The sequence below is a fragment of the Pseudonaja textilis genome, chromosome 3 (genome assembly GCF_049901715.1).
Source record: "Pseudonaja textilis isolate UNSWEBS1 chromosome 3, rPseTex1.2, whole genome shotgun sequence".
In the NCBI taxonomy this organism is placed as follows: Eukaryota; Metazoa; Chordata; class Lepidosauria; order Squamata; family Elapidae; genus Pseudonaja; species Pseudonaja textilis.
Genome location: NC_141992.1, coordinates 124,216,292 through 124,225,916, shown reverse-complemented (window position 1 = coordinate 124,225,916; position 9,625 = coordinate 124,216,292). Strand labels below are relative to the sequence as shown.

The 9,625-nt window shown below is 36.3% G+C and overlaps 1 pseudogene; it reads left to right on the top strand.

Moving 5' to 3' along the window:
- Nucleotides 1–3,559: 3,559 nt before the first annotated feature.
- LOC113436484 (SKA complex subunit 1 pseudogene) lies at nucleotides 3,560–4,434 on the top strand (annotated as a pseudogene).
- Nucleotides 4,435–9,625: the final 5,191 nt, after the last annotated feature.

The following is a 9,625-nucleotide window of genomic DNA, read 5'->3' as shown; positions in this document are numbered from 1 at the left end:
TCTGCATCTGCACAACTTACAAATCCACTACTGTGCAGAATACAGAAAAATCTATATATACATAACTGTCTAAATTTGTAGATACCACCCTCTCTTGGAGTGAATGGCTGATATTCAATTCAGTAGTGTGATAATTTAGACCCAGGACAATATACTGGATTGGATACCAACTCTCCTTATGAGTTCAATTCATCCCATCCCCTGAAAGGTTTATTTCTTATTTCATTGCCTCCATAGCATTCTCACAGAACTTGTGACATAAATATCAACAACCTTCTGCCCTTTTGAGTTTCAACGTTTCCAGGTACCATTTGGATCACATTTCCAAATGTGTCTGGACTTCTGAATCTACTCAGGTGGCTTCACACCAGTGCTTCAAATACTGACAGATTGCCAGGCAGAAGGATTATGCAGGATTGGAAGAGACAGAACCTCCTTTGAATGTCGAGGGATGAACAGCGCCAAAGGTTCCTGTTGCAACTGAAATAAAGAAAGACTTCACTGCTTTTCTAAGGGTTGGTGTGGGAAACAGAATAGATTAATGGACAGGAATTTACTTTCAAATGCAATAGTACTTTATTTTTCCAAACTTTCCCAGGGTGCTTGATGACAGTTAAATACTCCTGAACACTCATCATCTGCCACCAGATTTCCTTCCTCTTTTATTAAGAAGGACGTCCTTCATGATTTCTGGCTGCTGAATTTTGTATCAGTTGAGGATCTCTACCAGAGGTGGTATTCAGCAGGTTGTGACCAGTTCTGGAGAACCGGTAGCAGAAATTTTGAGTAGTTTGGAGAACCAGCAATTGTCACCTCTGACTAGCTCCATCCCCATGTATTCTCTGCCTCCTGAGTCCCAGTTGATTGGCTGGGTCTTCTTTTGTTGCCCTAAACAGGAGAATGGAGCTGGGAAGCAGGTTAGTGGGGTGGGGAGGGAATGGGATTTTGCATTAACCTTTTCCCAGGAGTGGGAAGAGAATAAAGATTTTACAGCATCCTTCCCATGGAGTGGGGTGGGAATGGAAATTTTACAGTATCCTTTCCCTGCCACATCCACCAAGCCACGCTCACCAAGACATGCCATGCCCACCAAGCTACACCCACAGAACTGGTAGCAAAAAAAAATGAATCCCACCACTGATCTCTATCCTCTTCCAGGTATTCCGAATGTTTGAAGTAATTACGGAAGAGGCACAAGTAAGCCCTATAAAGTGCTCCACTTGAAAAAAAAAGTTCATCAATAGTTAATTGGCCTTGTTAGGGGAAGCTTTTGTATATAGTAATGAGCTTTGCTTTGGTTAATAGTCCTTTTGGCTTTCAAACAGGTATCCATCATATTTTCTCTTACTTGCGTGTAATATTTTTATTGTCCATTTAGATGATTTGTTGATTCATTGCTGATCTAGATGATTCGCTGTAGATCCTACCCCTTGAAAAGCCTCGACCAGAGAAATTGTATTTCTCTGCAGGCCCTTGTTACATCCCAAATGAATTATTGTAACAAAGTCCACAAATACAGTACATGGGACTGGCCTTGAAGAACACCTGGAAGATACACTTGGTGCCCTTGGTGATACACTTAGAGAAAAAACACTTCAAAACACAAGTGTACTTCTTAAACAATACCCAAAATACCTTTGTATTTGTTGCCACTGTACTTCCGAGCATAATTCAAGATGCTAAAGTAACCTATAAAGCCCTACCTGTCATGGGACTGAGTTATTTGAGGTTATTTAGCCTCTTTCTTATTACATCCATCTGTGACATCAGGTCCAACAGAAGAACTATGTCACAGTCCTCTCTGTTAAGAAGCCCCACATGATTGGACCTGGAGAAGAGCCTTTTCTGCATGGAGCTTGCCCTTTGGGGCATCACACTTTCCATAAAACGAGTTTGGCTCTAAACCTTGCTTGCCTGGCTTTGCCGTTATGTTTCAGGATCAGGTTATGTTTGGAGCACTTGCCTGCTTATTATGTTTTATGGTTTTAATAGCATTGTTTTATTGAATATTTGGTTATTGTTTGTTTTATTGTATTATTGTTCTGATTATATGAACTGCTCAGAGTCATGAAGTGAGTTGGTTAACTATATAGATTGATGGATGAATGGATGGATGGATGGGTGAGTGGATGGATAGATAGACAGACAGACAGACAGACAGACAGACAGACAGACAGACAGACAGATAGATAGATAGATAGATAGATTCACTTCTTAACCTATTATCCAGATCTCAGCTGTCTCTTTATTATAAACTCTTGCTTTGGATTTCACCTTGAAACAGCCTGTTTACAATTCATTTTGGGGTTTGGAGACAACATAAAATACCACATATATACCCACATTAACATCCCAAACCAATTCATGCATTTTTTTTTTCTGAATAACTGCTCTAGTTGGGAATAATAATGTTTTAATGAGGATCTTTCGGCCACCAAGAAAGCTTTCTAGCGTTGGTGTCATCTCCTTAAAGGCACTGAGTAACTTATTAAACTCCAAACAGACAATTTGGAAGACTTTAAAATTCATTCAAACACTTAGTGTCCAGTCAGAACAATTTTTTTTTCATTTGAACTTATTACATTCCTAGTTCACCTGCATAATATACCCAATTAACATCCCAAACCAATGCAGCTTTAATGTTACAACAAGTGTTCCTGCATACATTATTGAGGTTTTCCAGGCTTAAGATAATCAATACAAAAATAATATAGACATATATAACCATTGGTTGAAAGTATAATATAAATTTTAAGATAAAATTTGGAATATCTTGTATAAAATGATGGAATAAATAGTTTAGTCATGGATGATTAATAACTGATAAATATATAAGTATACATTAGTTTGACAATGTGAAAATTGATATAAACTATGAGTAATGATTACAAAAGGATAGCACAAAAGATTTGTAACCAACTGACACACTGTATGTATATAAAATGGAAGATGGTTTTATGTTTTTATGTTTTGTATGTGTGTGTTTATTTTAAAAAAGTAAAAACTCTTAAAAAGATAATCAATACAAAATAGAAATTAGGTTATTTTAGCTTAGGATACAGCACAGCTTCCTTAGTGCAGTGGTTCAAATACGGAGATCGCCTTACAGTATTTCTAATTGATTGTTGATTAGAAGCTTTTTGGAGAAAAATCAGTTGATTATTAGTTAGAGAATGATGTTAGAGAATGATGCTGGTTCTATTCTGATTGGTCTGCTTCATCAGTCAGTTTTATATATTATTAACATATTAAAGAATGAAGAAGACGCATATTTATCACTCACTGCTCACTGGCAAACTGTTTATTAGACATTCCATTTATTCTTCTGGCTTCTTGGCTTATCATGAAGCATTTGAGGAGAACCAACCTTCAACTTTATATTTATGCAGAACCGAAGCTTATTAAGCTTGACTGTAAACTTTCTCCAAATCAACTGATATATGGTAAAGATTCATTCTCTCATGTATACATCTCTCAATCACCTGTGGGTATATCAAAATCTGCCCTGCAGAGTTCTCGCGTGATTTGTGATGCTCAACCACTTGGGCGAGTTGTTTGAATGTGAGCGAGTCGCTGCTGGAAGGAAGTTTTTGGTTTTGTGTGATTCTGGATAGGGAAGAGGAGAAAGCGGCATTTGAGTCTCCCGGTAATGCTGACACAAGAAAATGGGATACAATCTCTTCAAACTTAAATGACTTATGCATTCATCTCAATTCCAAGATCTCAAATATCAAAAGGTCACTTCAGTTGAGAAAAATAGACAAAGATCCATCTTTGAAGACAGTGCTAAGTAAGGTAGTCCATGAAATGTTTCTCTTAAATAGCCTGCTCAATAAATTGGAAGAGGAATATTGTCATCAGAAGAGACTGCAGAAACAACTCAAGGATCTGCAAGAGTCGGTGGAGAGAGACTACCTGGAAGCCCAGCATCTTGAAGAAAATGTGCCAGTCTACCTTCCTCAAGCTGCGCAAGTCAGTTTGATAGGTGGAACTCTAAAGGAGAAGGAACCGTGCAAAGCTGAGGAGAATAAGCCTGAAAAAAAGTCAACCAAAATCTCCAAGTGCATCAGAGAAGCACCCTTCGTAATGAACGAGGAGTTTGAGAGCATTCCCTCATACATGAAAGGCTGTCTGACCTGCAGCCAAGTGAATACGGTCATCGCAGAGATCAACAAAGCTGTTGCTAGCAAATACAGCATCATGCACCAGCCTCTTAAAAGCATGGTGAACACAACCCGGAACCTCTACTTCCGATTCCAGGAAGAAGAAACCAAAGACACAAAAGGTGAATATTTTATTGTGGAAGCTGATATTGAAGAGTTCACTCAGCTGAAGGCTGACAAACGTTTTCACAATATCCTGACGATCTTGTGACATTGCCACCGAATGCTGGAAATCCAAGGATCATGACTTGTCTGCTATACTATCTGCTAATTTTTTTAAAATGTTTTTTTTTTCTCCCCCAACAATGTTTTGTTTTCTTTCCTTCCTGCCATTATTATTAGAAAAGATGGGTTTTTGTTGGCATTAGTAAAATGTTCATTGTGGGACAAAGATTTTTAGCTTTTTGCCGTGATAAAGGCAGTGGAACCAATATCCCAGCTTTTCCTGCCATCTCCTCATTCCCCTTTAATTTTCTACTTGATGAGTTTAAGACATTTTAATTTGGCAACAGGAGAAGCATAATAGATGAAGTGTTTGAAATGTGATTTGCTCAACATCTTTGGAACTAGAACTATGGAAATTGTATGTTGCTAATAAATCAAAGAAGGAATAAATGTGAAAATAATAATAATCTACCCTGCAACCCTTCCCCACATTTCTACATTTTTTTATTCATTGTTGCCTCTTGGACTCTTTCAATTTTCTTTCCTTTTAATTTCATTTAGAATAAACTGCCACCATACAATAAACAAAATGATGTAATTTGGAGGACACAGTAAAAAAATGTTTGCCCTGTTGAAGAAGCAATAAATTACCATTTATTTAAGTTGCATGCTTGCCCTTCAAGGTCATGCTCTTAACTTTAGGTTTTTAAGCCCTACATAAACTAGTCTTTGTAATATTAAAAAAACACAAAAAATGTGGTGAATTTGTGGGAAAGTTTTTGAAAAATTTAAATGCTGCTCATCCATTTGTGATAAAATAAACTACTGCTTTTATTAGTGGGGAATATCTTCCTTATTTAGATATAACTGGTTTCATAATCTCCAGTTGTAGGGCTAAAGATCAATGGAAGGCTCTATGATGCAGATGTAATCTCAGGATTAGTTATCAACATCTCTGTTAATAAGGTCTCAGGTTAGGAAACCCTACAGCCTGCAGTATAGAAAATTGCTGACAATACAAAAGACAGCACTGGGCTAGATAATTCCAGTGATCCAATTCAGCAAAATAAGTTTGAGTTATTGTGCTTCTTCCCCTTCTCTATATAATGTAATCAACTTATCTGTAGAGAAAGAAATCATAAAAAGTAGAACATTTTCTCATGTTTGACTTTACTTACAAATATGTAAGCTGGGGGCAGCTTATGAATCAACTGAACTCTACTGCAAAGAAATTCCACTATCTTATTCCCTCTCCCAGACTCACTCACTCACTCACTCACTCACTCACTCACTCACTCACTCAATCACTCAATCACACACACACACGCACACACACACAAAATTCCTATTTATTGGTGACATTTTTCACACATCAAGCTAAGTCATGGTTCAACCATTATTTAATAGTGATTTTCTGGGTTGAGCCAACAAACTAAACATTTAGGGCAGTTTCATATTACGCTGATTTCTATTCACCAGTTCATCAGAAGCTTAGAACTGATCTTCAATCCATTTTATTGCTTTAAACACTAAGAAAACTGAGTCATTCAATGTGGTTGTTTGTTATTATTTCCAGATGACAGATCAAATAATGATCAAATAACATTCCATGTCCTTTTTTAATTTTTAATTTCATATTCTATTCATTTCTCTAGTGATTTCCTCAAAAACCCAAGTAGATGTAGGAACGAAGGTAGAGATGCAATTTTAAATTTCTTCATAATAATAGTGTCTCAGCAATTAACTGATCACCTTTGAGAAAGGGGAAGGCCCTTGACTGAGGCAAGACATTAAGCAACTTTTTACTAATAGTAAGCCCTGTCACCCACAAATGCCTCAGAAGGATTGTTAGTTTATTTTATTTTGTAATATACTGCTTTTTAATTGTTTTACAAATAATTCAAAGTGGTGAACATATCCAGTCATCTTCTATCCCTGTTATGCTTCCCCTTAACAACTCTGTAAGTTGAGTTGGGCTGAGAGAAAGTGACTGGCCCAATCACCAGTTGGCTTTTATGGCTAACATGGGACTAGAACTCATGGTCTTTAGTATTATAAAAAACTTAGCTTTAGGCTTAATAAAAAGTAATTATAGTTGACAAATAAGTTTTTAAAAATAATTAAAATTCAGTACCACCTAAATTCAATATTTTTAGATTATACAATTAGGCTATTTGACTAGTAAAATATTAAGGCAATAATCAAAGTGAACAGAAACATGACATTTTAGTCTCTTTAGCTATAGTTGCTTTATAGGACAGACAACTGTAATGCCATCCTTATTAAATGAAGGAGAATGTATGAGTGATTTATATTGTTCATAATTTTTCAACATTTTTCTGTATATCTTTAACAAGAGTTTCCATCATAATAGTATATCACAATAGAAACTTAGCATTCTTTTACAACAAGGATGCATCTGAAGCAGTGTTTATAAAAACTGTTATGTGAAGGAAAGTAAATAGGGATTTTTCTTTTAAAAATCTTCTTTTCAAGAAAAGAAACTGGCAAGCTTCAACCTAGTTTTTGCCAGTTGTTAGGTTACTTTGCTTTCATAAATATACAATGAGGGATTTAACGTGTATTATTTCTGAAGGTTATCCTTCATTTACTATGCATTGTGTTTCATTCTCTATAACAAATACATATTTATTAAACATCAGAATGGGCTATTAAATACTGACTTTCCTACTTTTTTTTACTTCTACCCATGATGCTCATATAAGATTGTTGTTTCTTTTTTTTATTATCAGGCATGGCAGACAGAAATTATCCAAGAAAGGGCTTAAAACATCCAGATGGCAGCCATAGTCATGGAATCAAGCATGGTTAGTTTTGATAGCATCTCAAACTACTGCTTTTTACTTACTGCATACACAGTGTGTTTTCCTAGAATGTATGTGCATAGATTTGGCACAAAAATTATTTTTAAGTTTCACTTCATTTTGTTGGCTGTGCTTTTAAAACATTATCTAGTCTTTGGTCTATTTTTGCTGTCCAGTGATCATTTCCAAGCTACATCCTTCACATCTTTGATTGATTATATGGAACATAAAATTTGGACTAATTAGATTTAGTCTAAGTTTCTGTTCTATATACGAAGAGCTGCCAACTCTTTCAGGGCTGTCTTCAGGCCTAGTGGGAACCACATTCTTTTATGAGTTTCTGGCTCTGAGACCAATGATTGTTTGGATGAAGTAAGAAGTGCAGAGCCAGTGAAAAGAAGAGTAAACAGTAACTGTTTCAAATACATTTTCAATCAAATTGTTATGCTTCTAGGCTTGGCAGAATTTGAACCTTACTGAATGACAACATTCTGGATTATGTCCAAATAAACTACAATACAGATATGGGCATCCTTAATCTACACAGGAATTATATGTCTCATTTACAAAACATACCAAACTAGTCCTTTTGCACTTTTTTCCCTCAAAAAATACTGTCCTTGATTTGATAAAGGAATTGCAACTTCCACTTTCCACTGACCACAAAGTGTGATAAAGTTAAATCTCTGTCAGTATTATTTGTAGAACGTTACTAGGTGAAAAAAACTTGTGACTTATCTAAGCAAGGAAAATCATGGTGTAGAGTTTGTAATTTGCATTGTAAAACCGATTAAGGGATTATGGAATTGAATGGATTGGGTTTTGTGATAAAATCATGCTGTAAACCTGAGTGGAAAATAAGCAAAATGCCAAAGAAGCAGAAGGAAGAAGCTTATGCACAGGAAATTATTGATTGATAAAAATAAAAATTCTGTCTGCATAGATGCAAAAGAACAAGGGTTTGAACTAGTGCAAAGATGAAGGGCTAAGAAACAAAAAATGATATCTGCAAGGGGAGCCAACGTTATTTTGCAATTGGCTACCAAGATCAGGTGGTCTTTTGACTTCTCCTGATTCCAATTGTATGAGTTATATTCTTTTCTGCTCAAATTCTAAGCACAGTGGACATTGCAATTGTGCAATCTATCATGAGCAGCAATTGCACTCTGAAAAATTACCACCCAGGCATTTTCCAGTAACATAAGCAATCACATTCCCATGTCCTTGTGTTTGCATTTGTAAAATGAACATCTGCACTTTTGAACTTCATTGCTTAGCTGAGCAAATGTTCCTCTGTTCCTCCCCCCACAACAGATATGCATCTCTATAGATTTGTCTGCACATATATAATTTGTGCATGTGCATTTAAATGACCAGCAGCACATGGTATGTGAACTTATGGAGTTATAAGACTTTCTGAAGATGCTACAGATAATAAATATTTACTTGATCCATGCTGACAGTGGCTTCAGTAGTTCTGTTTGTCTGCCTGCCTGCCTGCCTGCCTGCCTGCCTGCCTATCGTCTGTCTATCTATCTATCTATCTATCTATCTATCTATCTATCTATCTATCTATCTATCTATCTAGCTAGCTAGCTAGCTAGCTAGCTAGCTAGCTAGCTATCTAGCTATCTAGCTATCTAGCTATCTAGCTATCATCTTTATTATTGTTGTTACATACATTCCAATTCTACTACATTTAATGTAATTCCCAAGAGATCAATTTTTGAAAATATATTTATGTATGTTTGTGTGTGTGCGTGCGTATGTATGTATGTATATATATTTATAGATATATATATATGGCATTCAGCTTTGTTCAGGTATTTACCCACATCATTGTAGTTGTGCTTTTAAAGTTGTAGCAATGTTTTGGCCATCATCAGGCTTCTGTATAGTGTTCATCTGTGAGTCAGACTTTTACAGTGGTTTCAGATTTAAATTTGGGGCAGCCTATTGCTGTACCAGAATGTTTTTTTCTTCATCCTGATTGGTTGGGAGTCTTGGTCTGTGTTTATTGGTCTTGGAGTTTGTTGTGTTTTGCTTGATTGGTGTTTCTAATATCTTCTGTCTGTTTTGTGGCTCTTTTTGTATCTTGATTGGCTGATAACATTGTGTTCCTTTATTGGAGGCCTTTATTGCAGCTTGGCTCTGAGTAAATGGACAGCTAACATTTATTAGGAAGCTAGGTTTCATCTGGGTGCCTAGTTGGGGTGTGTTTGAGCTGGAGGTATCAGGGGAGATCATTTTGTGCCCAGGTGTTTGCCTGGCTTGTGGTGTGGAGATTTTTTTGTTTGTGAGTTCAGGCTTCCATATAATTGACAGTCTGGTGGAATCATCTCTTCTATTCATGCTTTCAGGTCTTTTTTCAATCTCTATGGCTTCTCTGATAATTCTGTGGCTGGGGTTTTCTATAGTGGCTAGGGTTTTGGTGCCATTGAAGTTGATGCTATGACCTTTGGCTTTCATGTG